The sequence below is a fragment of the Nyctibius grandis genome, chromosome 3 (assembly GCF_013368605.1).
Source record: "Nyctibius grandis isolate bNycGra1 chromosome 3, bNycGra1.pri, whole genome shotgun sequence".
NCBI lineage: Eukaryota > Metazoa > Chordata > Aves > Nyctibiiformes > Nyctibiidae > Nyctibius > Nyctibius grandis.
The window spans coordinates 23329476-23346348 of record NC_090660.1 but is presented as its reverse complement, the minus strand read 5'-3'; positions in this window follow the sequence as shown (position 1 = coordinate 23346348).

Here is a 16873-nt window from a genome sequence, read left to right as displayed (position 1 = left end):
ATTGCACAGAACTAATATCACCTATAAAACCTAACTGTTTTGTCTAAGCTATTCATCTAAGCTCCCCCTATAAACAATAAAGAAAAATAGTCATTTACAGAGTATGTATCTACCTATTTCTACTGATTACTGAGGAAATCGAGATGCCAAAGCTAGAGTAAAATAATCTCAGCTTGGAAGTCTAAAGCTCACTGAAAATAGACTTTTTTTCCAATTAAAGTGCTTGACATGTTTTAAAAATATGCTAAATTTGCTAATACCTTATACCTCTAGGGTAGCTCAAAGAACCAAAGGATATCAGAAATGTTTATCTATTTAAATACACACACACATGTACACACACAAGACAGAAATAAATATATATATACATACAGGATGCCTACCTATTGCACTTCAGGTGTTGAAGATGTGTTTAGGGAAGTTCACCAAGGTTTATTTTTAATGTACTGAGTAAGTTTGCATATGTATAAAAAATGTGGGGGATTTTTATGTTTAATGATCCTTGAAAGAATCCCTAGGTTTAAGTTAGACTGGGGAAAAGAAGATGTGATTAGGTTTTTGACCTTGAGCTGGTTTGGGAAAAAAGAAAAAAAAAAGACGAGGGATTAAACAGCTTAGTAAAACTATACCTCTGAAAAATCTTCCAGTTCCTAACTTAAGCATCAATAAAATGCCTACCTACATGCTTGATATTTGCCAGAAGGAAAAAAAAAAAAGCCTTGAGACAAGAAAATTAGACACTTGCTTTCTCTCTTTTCTTTCAGAGAAGAAGATTCTGAGAAGTAATTCATAAATCCTCCTCTTAACTCCAGTTCTCCAGTTGTATTGATCTTCCTTGCCCTTAGGTCTTTCCTAGTGAGCAAACAACACATACTTGACTTCCCGTTTGTTCTCTTTCTCACTATGAGCTTCTTCTGAATCCCTGATGGACTCAGACCTCCTATTTACTTCAGACAGAAAATCTTATAAATGACTGTATGGCTGTCCCCTAAAAGAGCTTCTACTGGGTGTCTCTCTGCCACACCAATAAGCTGCCTTAGCCTCTCCTACTGTCTGACAAGTGCACTGTCTACAAAAGTCAAAATAAAATTGCCCATAACCATTCTTTTGAATGGAGTATTTCCCTCTATTGTAGATTACCCTTCAAAAAACATTTTTATAGTGGAATCCCAAGTCTTTGCAACATGTAAATTCTTTTGTACATGTAGAGCAGTCCCTTTAGTGCCTCTTGATCCCTTCATTGCCTAATGCAGAAGACGAACCTGGGTCTGCCTGTTGCCATTATTTAGAAATTTTCTTTAAGACAAATTGAGAGTTAACAGTTATGGTTACATTTTTCATATATGAGTACTTAAAAGGTTATATGTTAGAAATTCCAGCAAATGTCACTTAGAAATAAATATACATCATCAACCTCAGCCTCAAGTTAGGCTACACAAATGGGTCAGCCTAGAGACCCATCTAGTCCAGTAAGCTGGCTCTGACACTGACCAATGGTATTCGGTTATCAAAAAGCTATGAAAAATCAGGGCACGCATAGATGCAACTTAGCATCTTCCATTAGCTGATTCTGCACATATTTTGTGAAGTTACATTGGACTAAAATCCTTTTTATTCTTACCTCTAGTTCTGAAATTCTAAGCCATCTACTTCTTCACATGCAATTCTCCGCTAAAGACTGCCTTATTGTTGCTAATGAGTGACAATCTATGAGTTTAGAATCCTGCTTCCAGGCTTGCCATTACATCCAGTTTCCTCCTCCTTGATTTTCAGATTATGGACCTTTCCAAGGAGTGACTGTTTCCTTTTTTGGACTTCACTAGTTACATGATCATTGCTTACTACAGGAGTAATTGATAAACAAATCATGATGAGATTTTTGATGAGAAAACTCTTTCCTGTATTGTCCTTCCAGATTTGTTTTTATTTTATTGATCCAGACCCTCTTGTAAAACAGCTAACTTGTGCTATACCATCAACATAATCACTTTGCAAAAGGCTGGTCCCTATCATAGATCATGAAAAATTGTCTTATAGCATCAGTTCCTTAATCAAACAGCAGACTAACAGACAACAAAACCAAAACAGATGAAATCAGGTGTGCTTAAAACACTCTCTCTCAGACTATTTTATCTAGAAGACTTTTGAAGTAGCAAGAGGAATTGAAACATGATGTAAAACTGAAGAAACAGTTACAGGCAGTTGAACAAGCACATAAAAAGTTGAGATACAGAAATATTTTTGCAAGAAAAATTGCTTTGCAATTTCCTTTTTTCCTTCTTCTTTTCAGGAGAAGTTTTACAGCCATTCTTAAGTAGTAGAGATGACAGTCAGAACATATAAACTAATACATGGAATGGAATGGAGAAAGCCATTTATCTGCTTCTGTCACACTCCATTTTAGGTCAAAGATTTCTTTAAAGTAATGTCTTTTACCTATATAGATTATAAATAGATTATTTTCCCAATATAAAATAGGGATTAGTAATTGAGGCTTTCCTTAGAAGGCCCTGATCACATGTAAATTCATTCATGTGATGAGATCAGAGACGGCTGCAAGCCATCTTTGCACTCTGTCACCTTTATTTCTTTTCTTCCTCCAAATTCACAATCATTTTTAAATACTTCATGAGGCAAGACAGAAATTAAACAAGACACAAAACAGTGTTTCTGGGAAGTTTTCATAGACTCTCTGTGGAAAGTCTTAAAACGATTAGTCCAGCAGTTTTGGGGCCTTTTTTTAGCAAATGTTGAGATCAGATTACCTAGTAGGTAATTGCAATTTCCTTCAAGGTGGACTGAAGCTTTCAATTTGAGGTTCAGGGAAGTGGGGTTGAGTGCTGAAGTAATTTAAAGAAATTAGATTAGTGAAGCACAAATCAAAAGGATGAACACTGCAGGTAAAGGGATAAATAGTAATAACCGCAGTATTCCTCTGATATTTATGGTGAGAGATTTTCACTGCAAAGACATGATCTAAAAAAAATATTTCTCTAGTTTTTCCTTATCTATTCAGATATGAAAATTGTCACTGGCATGGACTACTTCCCCGCACACACACCCGTGCCATTAAAGCAATGGCCATAGAGAATTTGGTAACAAAGATTCTATTTACCTTCTGTTTCATAGATCTTTTGAAATAGATCAACATGGAGATAAATATTTCTCTTTATTTTCTGGACTCTTCCTCTCAAGATACTATGCCATTGGGGCTTCAATTTTATTCCCTTCACATATATATTCACAGACTGACAATTTACACTTTGACTGTAACATCACACTATCATACAGCAAACAGCAATGGATACAGCCCCTACCTGAATGGGACAAGGTATGTAGCCATGACCATGGCACACAACGAAGGATTACAGACCGGTCCAGAAAGGTGAAGATGAAGAACTCTGTCCAGCAGTTTTGGTAAGTCCATGCCTAATGTAACTTTGAAAACATAAAAATAAGGTAATGTAAGTTTGTGGAAAAAAGTGCAAGGATGTAACAGATTTGCTCTTGACACTGTCTCTGCATTACTCTAGTTTTAGGCTAGGATTGACATAGTGGTGTTTCAAGCTTTTTCCTCCAACACCAGATGAACAGAGACAAAAATGGTGCTGTAGTGTAAGGGAAGAAACAGATGCCAGCAGTTAGCTTAATATTTACTTCTTGTTAACTTTTTCACTATTTCCACTTTATTGGAATCTGTTTGACCTTGTCTGATTGTTCTCTACGGGTGGCTTAGTAATATGGCATGTGCATCTAAAGCATGTTATCTGGGATTAATCTGTTGTTCTACAGTACAAATAACTGTCATGTGATGCACTCCACTGGTTTTATGATGTTCCTCCCTGCAGGCTACTCTGAAATGGTACAGATTACCTTGATGTTTCTGAAAGGCATCTCAATGCAGGACACCACTTTCTCAGAGTCTCTGCCATGGTACTCATTGGTCATGCTGAGAAAAATCGATCTCAGTTTATACACTGCCCTTTTGCTTTTACCCTAGTCTGATAGAAGGAAAAAACCACAACCTACACATTACTAGCTGTATAGAAAATACCAAAAAAACAAAAAAGGCTAATAAGAGGGTGAAATAAAAACACTATCTTTCTGAATTACACTCAAAGTTGTAAAAAGAGAAAAGAGAAGATGAGGAATATAATTTTGTAACCAGCACTTAGTTATACATACAAATAGCTTTGCACTGAGTTTAAAGATGCTTCCCATGGATTTACAGATACACGTGTCAGAGGCAGAAATGGATACAGTTATAACATTATAACATAGAATTTTAACTACATTTGAACACAAAATGCTTTTCTGTTCTTTAACTGAAACTACATGTGGAAAAATGCATATTTATACATAAACTAATGGGATTGCCTTTGTATGTCAGCTTTGCGTCTATGGAAGTAAGGTAAGAAAAAAAGGAGAAGGGAATGAAAAACATAGAATTTTTAAAATCAACAGTCTTCCCATTAATTCTACCCATATGTAAATATTACTTTTGGTAAGAATGAAGATACACAATGTGCAGTGTTTGTTTCTACAATGTATACATACCTATATGTCTTTTGATGCTTCTATGAGTCTCAATATAAATGTACTAGTATATAAATGTAGTAAAACATTGGGATAAACATGGCATAAATAGTAGTATATAAATGGCTATGTATTTCCCTAATAGTATCCGATGTAGGCAAATGTTAGCATTTCTATTTTAAAAACAGAACTGAAGGACAAGTGATTAAATGCCATGCTGAAGATGAAACAGTAAGTCTTCCAAAAGGTTGGGAATGTAAAGACCCAAACTAAAGTCCTAGTCACTGAACTGGTTTTCTCTTTATTTACCTGAAGGTACAATTAAATAAATCAGTCACTTTTCCACAGTTTTTCTTCTTCCTTTTTTATCTAGATAACTAGTTTTAGTTGATCAGCTGTCTCTGCCACTAATAAGTGGAAGAAAATGTGTCCAGTTGACAAAAACTTAACACCATCCATACAAAACAGGCCTACGTGAGCAGTTGAAAGAGCTGCTATTAAAATTTAATTAAATAAAAAATTTCACTGCCACAACAATAAGTCTGTATATCAATTTGAGAATACTTTAAAATATAGGCTTGGAACCGAAAGCTTGGTCTAAGCTAATATGAAAAAATCCTCCAGCAGAATGTGTACAAACCCATGAACTGGAAAAGGCCAAAAAAGCAGGACTTAGCGCATGCAGTTTAAGTCCAGCAATCAGAGCACCTTCAGTTTGTCAGCGATTGCGATAACATACTCTTTCCAACTCTCCATCTCTCTCAGTAGCATCTCCAGCTTCCTGCACATGTGCATTTCATTCCTTTTGGCTCCAGTTTCTGAAGCTGCTATTTCCTAACCTAAAACTTCTTAATTCCCCCAAAGGCATAACAAACTACATGCTCTAGCTGAAATAAATCTGACTCTTGCTGGGAAAAAAAAAAATCAATTTTGTGGGAAAAATGCATTATTCTGTCTAAAAGTCAAAGTGATGATTATTTGGCTGCCTGTCCTTAAGGCATATGCCAAATTATCTTCCCACTCTCAAAGGTGAAATTGGAAAAAAAACAAAACCAAAAAACTTCTCAGGGAAACTGCTGTGAAGATGGAAAAATAAAATATTTTTTTCTTTCCTATAAAGGAATTCCCTCAAAAAAAATCTTAAGCTTTCAGATTTTCATTAAGATTCACAGTCATTCTCTCTCTCCCATTCTTTCCTGACAAATAAATTTGGAATAACCAATAAGAAAAAAAATGTCCCTCCTTAAGTCTAGGAATTATGAAGGTGTCACTACTACAAACAAACTCTCTTTAAACAAAACACAATGGGCAAGGCTGGCTACAGCAGCAAACCGAGCTATGCAGTAATATATATTCTAGAACATTAGGAAGAAAACTGTTCTGGCTTGTGGATGCAATTCAGATTCAAAATTAATTGTACTTCCTTTTGTAGGCTGAGTCAACTTTGAGTCTTTGGGTTTTAGTAGCCAGCTAGCACTCACAGAATGACTCACAGCAAACTTAATATCAAATAGTGATTTTTTTACCCAAAGATTTGTTGTTTGCCAAATAATACAAATTTTAAGGCTGAATACCACTTCTGGTACTTAAGAGAATGCTTCTGGATTTTATTATACCTTTCTAGTTTCAGAGTTGATTTACTAACAGTTTAGGTAATAAACAGCACATGATTCTTAACAAACTTGTCAATCATTTTGACTTTTTTTAAAAAAAGCTTTTTCTTTTTGCACCAAGATTTTTTAATTTTTAACCCCAACATGTAGCTAAATGATTAAGTAGTGTGGATTAGTTGTGAACCCAGTGGACTAAGGTCACAGCAATCACCTTCTGTGCTTCAGTTTCATTGACTGCAAAGTGAAGTTAATGACACTGACGTCTTTTGCAAAGTGCTTTGATGAGAACTGCTGTTTATATGGGAACTAGTTATTAACAAATTAAGCAAAAGCTTGAGTTAGGTGTACTGATGAGCAGATAGAATAACGAGTTCACCAAACTTACTCCAATCCCTAGTTTGCAGCAACCTGATGAAATTAAGAAGAGAAGAAATTATATTCATATTCTTATGCCTGCATTTCTGTGCAGTTACTTAGAATGCAAGTGTTTATTGATTGGCATTGGCTTTTTGCAACAACCATCAGCGTCCTGAGGTCTTTCCCAAGAAGAATCTCATGTTCATGGTAGAAGTTTCTTCCCCCTTAATACTGGGGTCTACTTGGATTTATTTTTTTATATGTTTCCTCAGCACACTCCAGTGCCCTCTCGAGGCAGCCAGGGCAGTGTGGCCAGCACTCACTGGCTGCCCCCACCTCAGGGACACACGGGGCTGGGCTTTGGGTAGATGGTATCACACAACCCCAGGTCACCCCAGAGTCACACCCAGGCAGTCAGGGCAGCCAGCGCCACCTGGACCAGGACCAGGCTGGCCCCACAGGCCCCAGACCCTGTGCCCCCAGAGCACTGTGGGGTCAGGGGCTTTATCAGTGAAAGACTGGCTCATTTTCCTTTTCATTCCTTCTTCAAGGTTGAAAGGGCAAAGTCAGTGTATGGCAGTTCCACAAATAAAGACAATTAGTTCTTTAGTCTTCTGAGATCCCGGTACATCACCATAACTGTAAATAAACGTTCTAAACGTTGTCATGCTCATAAATGATACAGCTGGGGCACTGCTGCGCGTTGGCAGTGTTCTAGTTATCCGCAGCGACAGGACCACTATCATTCTGAATTCGCATGATAGATGAGCTTTGCTAGAAATGCCTATGCGTCTATTAAGCTAGGTTGTTAATCAGGGATGGAGATAGTGTTCCTATTACGCTGGTTACTGTTAATAATGCCTGCAGTAGTCCAGTACTATAATTCCAGCATTACCTCTTTACATGTTTGGCTCTACATAATTTATGGATTGTACCAAGTTATATATCCCATAGCTATGAGCTCAGTAACTACCCGTAGAAAGTTTCTTAGCAACGTATATGAAACAATTTCGTAGTATACTGTGATTTAAGATAGAATCTTCATTAAAGTCTGCTACTTTACAACTAGAATCTTTTTTTGCAATCAATACATTACCACCTAAAAGCAGCCTCACACAAAAGTCCGAGTTATTTATAACTTACTAGCTTTTTTTTCTGTCCCTGCTCAACAAAGTGTAAGAGTCACAGACACGTGTTCCAATGGACCAGTCTGATGCCCTTAAGCACTCTTTTTGCTCTGCACCACCCTTAGGATTGCCTGGGCCTGCTCCAGTTTACCTGGTCTCCTGGGAATAGTTTACTAGGCAAAGGCCTCCAGATAAGAGCTCTCTGACTTTTTTCCCCCCTTCCTCCCGTGAGCACTATTTGTCAGATTCAACCTCAATAAACTTCCTGTACTGGAGGGAGCAGGAGACTGTCATTAAGACTAAAGCATAAGGAAGCCTTAGCTACCCAGCAAGGGTAATCTTATGGCCCTTTTGTGCTAAAAGAAAAGTTCAAAATAATTCTCCTGGGCTGTAACTGGCTTTTTTGTCTACAGTTGAAAAATAGGGCTGGCACCACCTTACCTTGTAACCTTTATAACTCTCTCAAGTGCTACATTTATATCTGCACACGAGCTATTACGTCTTCTTTATACCCTGTGATGGAAACAGCCTGTATGGTTAATGCTTTATCATCACCAGAGGTAGTTAATTTAACCTAAAGACGTTTACACAAAGTACCTATTTAGCTCAAGCTTGCCTCCATTTCCCAGATGCTCCAAACACACCTTCTAGATGCAGAGGAAAGTTCATGTAAGCCTCAAGGAGACATTGCTGTGACCTTAGCACCTACCTGAACTGCACATTTAAGCTACAGCAGACTGCTTAAAGTGCTCAGGCAGCAGTAGCCCACTTTGAGCTGCTGTCTTTCCCAAGGATTTCTGAGACCAAGCCACGCTGCAGCCCGCACGCCGTCCTTGCTGTGTAAATCCAGAAATGCCAGGAAGCAATCGGCTTACTGCACATACGGCAATTAAGTGATTAATCGTAGGTCCCAGCATGTTACAGGAGAGGGCTGTGGCACATGTAGCATCAAGCTACTAGGTAAGCTAAGATCTGCAAAGCTAAAAAGATCAGTCAGTGCCAGTTAAGCAATGACTTTTCTAACCTCATTTAAATGTTTATTTGTCATGTAAATGCTCTTCAACATTAAAAGAAGTGATGAAATTTAAGAACCCATGTAACCTTTGGAGTGAAATTAAAAGTTCATGAGGTGTACAGGTACGTAAGAGAACATTGTAAGAGCTACTCTTGCGCACTGCAAAAAATCAGATCTTTCAGGATAGACTTTTTAAGCCTCAGTGCTTGGAAAAGCAAATGAATTTATCAATTGCTGCAAAGAATGGCTCTAAATATTATATGAAATTATGGAAGAAAATAGTAGGTAAAGAAGCCTCCAAATTACTTTAACTCCAAATGTAATCCTTTAACTAAGTCTGTGGGTTTTTTTCAGTCTGGGGGAGGAGGGTGTTAAATGAGTCTAACAATGATTGTTAGGAAACGCTGATCCTGGTAGGGCCTATTCTACCATATGGACAAAACAGGTGTTTGCCAAGGGCAGCAAACAATATGGGGCAAGAAAATCTTTAATGGCTTTTGCATGCATAAGTGAGTGTGGGCCAGGTGGATCAGCAAATATTTAAATACACCAATGGCAGCAAAAAATCCTGGGCTAACAAAATACAGTATTTCTAAACTGAAATATATTGCTGCATTATGTCCATATCTAGCACTTCAGTTTTTGCTGTCATGATGAGTCAGCGTGTCACAACGTCAGTTTAAAATGGGGTCTCAAATGTTCCAATTGCACCAATCCCAAACATGATGACTGCATCATATCAAGAGAAGCCTAAAGAATATAAATTCCATGCAAATACCTTGCAGAAAAATATCAAGCATTATGTTTTATAATGCAGTGAGTATTCTTTGTCTATAGCAAAAATTATATTCCTTTTCAGGACGGATTATTTAACGCATTTCCATAGCTGGCTAAACATGCAGGGATGCAATTTATTGACTCTGCAAAAATATTTTTGTCTTTTTTTTTTCTTTTTTCCTGCTTTTACTCTGACAGCTATGTAGTAATGTTAAAAAATACCAATGCAGTATCACAATATGCTCTCTGCAGTGACTGAGGGGCTTTTTTAAACTTCAGAAAAGAATATTTTATAACCAGTAGTATAGAAACGATACAAATTACAAATTGCTGAGACAAAATGTCTTATTAATTTTGCAGTGCCCTGGCGGAAAACTGTCTTCACAATGGAGGTTTTCTGCAACACGATTTGACTATTTTGTGTGCCAGGATTGTGCCTTTATTTCCTAGTCAGTGATTGGAAGGACCAGCACCTTCAGCAACCTCAAGCAAATGAAAAATTACTGAATTCCATGCATCTGAGTTCAGTACTTTTTTTAGCTCTGTGTCTTTTGTTCCTTTCCATCCTACCTCTCCTGCCACCATCTACTCCTTCCTGTATTTTTTGACATATCCTGTTGAATCCAATACTTGTTTTCTATCCCTTCCAGCTCTACAATCCTCTCACAACAATACTTTCAGGCTGTCTGACGTTGTTTCTGAGTAGCCATCTCTGACCCAGTCTTGACAACTTTGTCAGACTACTCTTTCCCACTTTTCCTTTCACGATTCATAGGGCTAACTGGATGTAACCTGTGTTCTTGCTATACTAGTAGAGATAATTCAAGAGTGAAGCTATTGGGGAACTGGATCACTTCCTTCATCTATCTGATCTTTTAACAAAAAAGTTTATGTTCTCATTTCCTGTGAAGGCTTGGTTAAGTGAGAGGGGGCATGATTTCATGCCACTGAGCAGTCTGAGCAATCCAGGCTTTGAACAAGAGTTAGGCCCGGAGCGAGTCACCTTGGACTCTCCTTGAACACTGCAAAAATGCAACAAAACAAGAACTTGGCAGCTGTAACAAACAGATAAGAAAAACAGGAAAAGGGGAGGGGGTGCTCACTGCTCTGTGTATCTAAATATATAGACCAATCATATATGCTACTAGTACGCCTGGACAGCAAGGCTTTACCAATGGAAACGCGGGCTTTGGTGCGTGATCAGCGTGCTCTCTGCTTAAAGTCTATATATATCCTGTACGTGTAATCATTAAACGGAGAACTTCCATACCCATATTGGGATTGTGTCGTTACTCTGGGACCATTGCCCAGCACCCGTGAGCCGCGCCTTCGACTTCCCCTTTTCTTCAATTTCCACCCCTAACTCATATGTAATCGACTTGTCAGTAAGAGGCAGATTTGGTACTAGGTAACTTTTGCAAAATAAGATTCCTTTAGAAAAGTACAAAGTTAACTCCATTGCAAAAGAAAGGCCTTCCATCATATAAAAATGGCTGGAGAAAAGCAGCCTCTCTCTTAATTAAACACTTCTAAAATAATTTAATACAGATAGAACGAAATGAATAATGACACACAAGTAATTTCTTTACATATATAGAGAAGCCTCATCTCCCCAGTCAACAATCTCTATATTAGTTATTTCCTGACCCAGAAAGTAATACGCTATTTATTGCCTGTTGAAATGTGGCTCAGTATGCCTGAAAAGAAGAAAAATAGAATTCCATGTAGGTGCTAACAATTACCATTAACAGCTCTTGTACAGAAAAAAAAAATAGATATTTTTTTTTGTCAAAAATACTGTATGTCCTTTACAGTCACTTCTCTCCTGCACTTACAAAGGCTGCACGTACTTTATTTCAAAACAGATGGGAATGGACAAAAAGAAAATGTTCCTTCATTCTTATTTCTTTTCTATCTCACAGAAATCTATCTACCCACTGAAATCTCATTCCTGCCTTGATTCAGATACCATTTGCCAACTTGTTGCAGAATTTCTCACTATTCTCTGTGAGCAGCAAAATTATGATAGAATGAAAGGCAAAGCTGAATTTAAAGCATTGTGTAAAGGATATTCCAGGGACGTGGGAGGCAGAAAAGGGCAGTGATACAAATATTGAGTCACCCCAGAAGTAAGATCATTTGTGATTCAAGAAAACAATATAAAATAAAACATTTAGATCTCCTACTGAGATCCAGATGGGACTCACTGACTGGAGATTAGTGACAGTGAAACTAGGTAGACAAAATTGACCTGCAAATGTGCTTTCAGAGGCAAACAGCTGCCTGAGGTTAAAAACAACAACAAAAACCCCCAAGCATACAACCGAACAGAAACTCTCCCCATACACACATACTGCATCCAACTCGGCACAAATCAGACAAAGTTTACCTGTGGACCTTCCTCCTGCTTCTGTCCTTGACCTGCTATTGGCTGGCTTAAGGACATGTGTGATGGTCAATGGGATGCTAACACTATACTTCCCATCTAGAAAATATATATGATGGCGTGTCCAGAAGAGGAAGATCACTTGCGAAGGGTTGAATATACCTGAACCAGACGAGATTGTTCCCATTTAACAACTTCTGACACACCACCAAGTCAATAATCAGGACTGTTGGATTAAACCAAAGAGAAGTAGTATTTTATGAAATCCAAACTTATTTTACAATCTGAGTCTTGGAATGCAGGACTAATGGCATGCAGACAGTATAGGCAAGAGTTGCCAGGATCTCCATTTTAGCAATGAGTACTCACTTTCTCTGCTTGGAAAAAAGTATTTGACTCTGTTTAAGCATTTTTTATTTCAGAGTTGTCATATAAGACACAGAGACAGCAGAGGACATGCTTTGTAATGCAGGACTCCGCTCTTCCAACACAGTCTCCCATTCCCTGCCCTGGAGAGTCAGGAGCCTTTACTTGGTTCTGTTCTCTTTTTCTGAGAAACCCTCCACTCCTGATGCACAATGAAACACCTTGACTGTGTGAATGAAAACCGACCCAATTCAGTCTCTCCAAGAGGCTAGTGCATCTCCTCCTCCACCATCCTGTACAGTTTGAAGTGAAAATGGCTACAACTGGTGGCCTGCCCATGAAGCACAATCCAATCCAAGCAGGTGAGCTGTGATGTGAGCATTCCCAGCTGTTACCAGAGGAAGAGGTGAAATTTAAGTAACTAACTCTTCAGTCTCTCAATGGGGAGCAGGAGATAAGAATGTATACCCTGGATTTTAAGAAATAACATAACCAGTCAGTGTACAATCCCCCTAACAATTCTGGTCTGTGGTTATTTTGTGCAACCAGGTTGACTGGTTAGTTTCCTCCAAAAACCACGCGAAAGTTCCTACTGAATAGCCTACCACCTCCCATTGAAATGAAAGTGCAACTGGGCCAAGTGTGTTATGTTAGTCTAGAACAGTACTGTTCTGTCCTTCAAATATAAATTAATATCAGGGTAGACACCTCCAGCTACACCAGAAATAAAATTTCAGAATTACTTCTAGAGCTCCCAGGAACAGTGTAGCAGAGTTAAAAAAAAAAGAAAAAAAAAAAAGAACAAAAAAAAAGAACAGAAAGGGCCCTCTGGTTTATTTCCTCCTCATATCGGAGAATGACTGCATCATATAACTTGAGCTGTGACAAATTTTATTTTGTGTCCTGTTAATAGGTACAAGCTCCAATCAAAGACTAACATCATGCTTTGTCAATACTGCTCTGACAAGCAATACTCTCTTAAATAGCTAGGTCAGAGAAACTAGGTCAGAGTTTCTTTTCCCCAACCTCCAACTTGTACGAACCTGAAAAGCTCCTTTCTCCTATTGGAGAGCTCTTTTACCTTTACTAGAGATTCAGGCTAGTGAGAAGTATCCCAGGGTTGAAAGAAAGTGGGAACATGAACAATCAGCCAAAAGGAACAGAACACGCACACAAAAAGAGGCTGTGGAGGCCAGACCAGGGGATGAGGAGGGCTGCGCTGGGGCAAAGGAGAAAGGAGCAGTGCTCACTCTGCAGAAGGAATCCATGGTGGCGGAAGCTCCTGCCTCTTGGTGCAGGCTCCAGAAAGGGAGCACCACAGTAGAAAATAGCTAGGAATAATTAATTCAGGACAGTGTTTTCTGGCAGTCGTGGGCTCACCCTGCTCTGTAGCTTACATTCCCATTGAAGCCACTTCTGTGTAGCACAGTTCCAACCAGAACTCAAGGCAGTAAGTATCGTTCTCAAATTTATTAAAGAACGTCCACAGCTTCACTAGTTGTCAAAATACAAGTCAAGAACTATCCCACTTAAGAAGTATTCTATAAATTTTTAACTTGCTAGTAAATAGCCATCATGTACCCAACTTTTGCCTGGCATGTCTATGCTACAGTAGATGATAAATAATACCTGACTGATTGCTTAGAAAGGCTGGCTTTGTTGTTTGTGGGGTTCCCAGCTACATCCCGCTTAGCACCTGCATCTGATCTGTCACAATGCAGTTGTGATAATCTCTGCTTACTGCTATCATTTCTGTAGTTGACTGTTTATTGCAGAGCAATTTATTGTTTATTCTATTCATATCCCATTCTTCCTCATTCCTAACTGTGGGTAGTACTTGGAAAGATCCAAATAAATCAATGTGATATAAATGACTCATATTACTATTGGCTAAGCATGCCTGATTTCAGTTAATTCATAATTAACATTTCCATCTGACTGAGTCACAACAGTGTCTACTGGGAATATCTGAATTGCAGGTAATCAAGGGAGTTGCTGTTTAACCTGAAAGTCTCACCTATAGGTAAAAAGATTTCATGAGATATGACAATACACCCAGTTCTTACTACTCAATATCACACTAGCCAGATGCTAAATATTCCTCAGCCTTTAGAAGATCACATTTTCTGAATTTTTAATTTTTATGTAATAATGCATGTGTAAATTTAGTGTTTGAATCACGGTGAAAAAAATATAGAGAAGGTACCCCAAAATCAAGGTAGGAAATGGTTTCTCTCTCTGTTTCTCTCCTTTCTTGAGTATTGGTGAATACTAAGTAAAGAGCAAGTAAATCAAATGGAACAACAGTATCTCTCTCAAAACATTTCCATTGAGAATCTCATGTACATAGAGTGTTTTGGTATAGCAGGAAATGTTAAGACAGAAATCATATGTTCTAGGATATTAATAGAAAAAATTGTTAATATGAGTATCATGGTGAATAAGGTTTCTGTTTACACAAGAAACATGCTCAGATAAATGTGTAATTTCTGTGCTCTTGCTGAGATACTAGAGCACTTTTCAATTAACGTAATCAATACATGGCAGGAAATGGCAACACTTTAAAAATCATTATTCAGAGGTTAGATATACAAAATGAGCTTTACAAGAAATGGTACTCATCTAATATTTTCAATCCATCTGAAGCACTAATTCTAGAATATAGTGCTATCACTCACTTCATTACAACTACAGGAACCAATTAACATAATATCATCACAGCACATCCTTCCCTTCTTTAGCTGAAATTTCAAATTATTAATTGACTCATGTGCAGTAGACAGCACACATAATCCTCTGTAGACTGGAAGCACCAGTTTCTCAAAGAGAAGCTGCACCCTAAGATGCCTAATGGCCCTTGTCACTCTAGCAGGTAATTAAAAGGCTTCCCACTTTGGCAATTAGCCAGCAGAAAAGCAGACAGAATGCTCCACTTACAAAATGAGGAATGAAGCTCATACTTTGAAGAAGGAGTGATAATATTTTGCAATTCCATAATGTCTTTTCTTCAGGGATTTTAAATAAATTAATAAGCATTAATTAATAGGACCTTGTAAATTCCCTGGGAAATATTTGTGCTACCCATTATAAAAAAGGACAGAAAGGAATTCATTGCCTCTATTTCCACAGAATCATTCATTTTGGATGCCCCAGCACTGGTGCATTTAGTCGGATTATTATGTTGGGGGAACTGTTGAGCAGTTCTGCCTGCACTAAAAAACAATTTTTCACGTTCAGCATCACTGAAGGTCAGACTTTGGATGTATTTTGTGTGACAACCAGAATTCATGCACAGTTCTAGACTCATTTAAGAGACAGAAACTTGAAAACTAACCTGATGCAGGCAAAACCTCAGTGCTAAAGTTATTATACTGTAATAATACTAAACATAATGGCAAACATATCCAGTCACTTATTTGGGGACACTTAAAATTACCTTCGTACTCAAAACATTCGAAGAAAATCGTATATTAATGTTTTGACACATCAAATGATGTGTTCCAGTTATTCAGAGGAATTCTGTGAGAATTTTCCTTTCTGCAACACTAAGATGAGTCTCAGCTATTAACAGAGATAACATCCATGACTATAAAACAGCAAATGTGTTATAAACAGTCTGCAGTGGAGCTTTTATAACTACTGTCATAGTTTATTTTTTTTTAAATGTTTTGCCTTTGTTCCTTGGGTAAAACATCTAACAATTTTTTAACTGACCTATACACGTTGTGAATGTATAAAAAACAAAAGACTGTAAAGAGAGAAATAATTTTGTCAACACACTAGCCATCAATATGTGCATCTCCTTCAAGAACAAAGCTCCTTGAAGAAGAATAAAATAAATGAAACTTGAAGCAGTTTAGCACAGATGTAATCTTTATCTCTACAAAACAGCCATTGTAAGATAAATATGGTTTTAAAAGAGTTTTTTAAAAGAGACTGCAAATCTCCTATATGGAGATTTTCTGTTCAGGAAGCGTGCATTGTCAGACTCATAAGCATATCACTAAAAGGGCCTTTTTTCCCCACTGTATGCCTTGCAAGGAAAGCAGTGAAGTAGGGCTAAAGTTTTCTAATACAAAGTGTTTCAGGTTTTTTTCCACAAACACTTACAAAAAACCTTCACATTTTAATCAAAACACTTAGAATTGGGGAAATTTTGGAAGATGTTCTGTCAAACACATGTCCAAGAGCATACTAGCAGTTATAAAAGATGACAAACACCTTTTAAAGTGTGTGATTATAGATATGATATAACTTAATACAAATATTTCTAGCAATAATTACCTAGACTAGTAAGTTATTAGAAAATGAAGTAGCTTCTATTTAATGCAGCAAGGTTAAACCTGATTACTACTAATAGGACACATTTCAGTACGGAAAAATACTGCTACCAATTAAAGAAATTATTTAAGTATCACTGCTTAATCAGTTTCCTTAACTAACTCACAGAAAACAAGAGTCAATTTGAGAAGTTCTTCAAAAGAAAAAAAAAATCTTATTTCCGTCACTTTAACTTCTTAGAAATCAAATAAGGAAAAACCCCTCAATTCCCGCACTATATTTTAGATGGATTATTAAACAAGTCTTTCTGGAATTCTTAGACAGGAGTTCAAACTCCTGTTAAGAAAAAGAAATCTCTCAGCAAACACACTAAATGAAAAAGCAAAATACTAGGAAAATTTAATAAATTGGTACT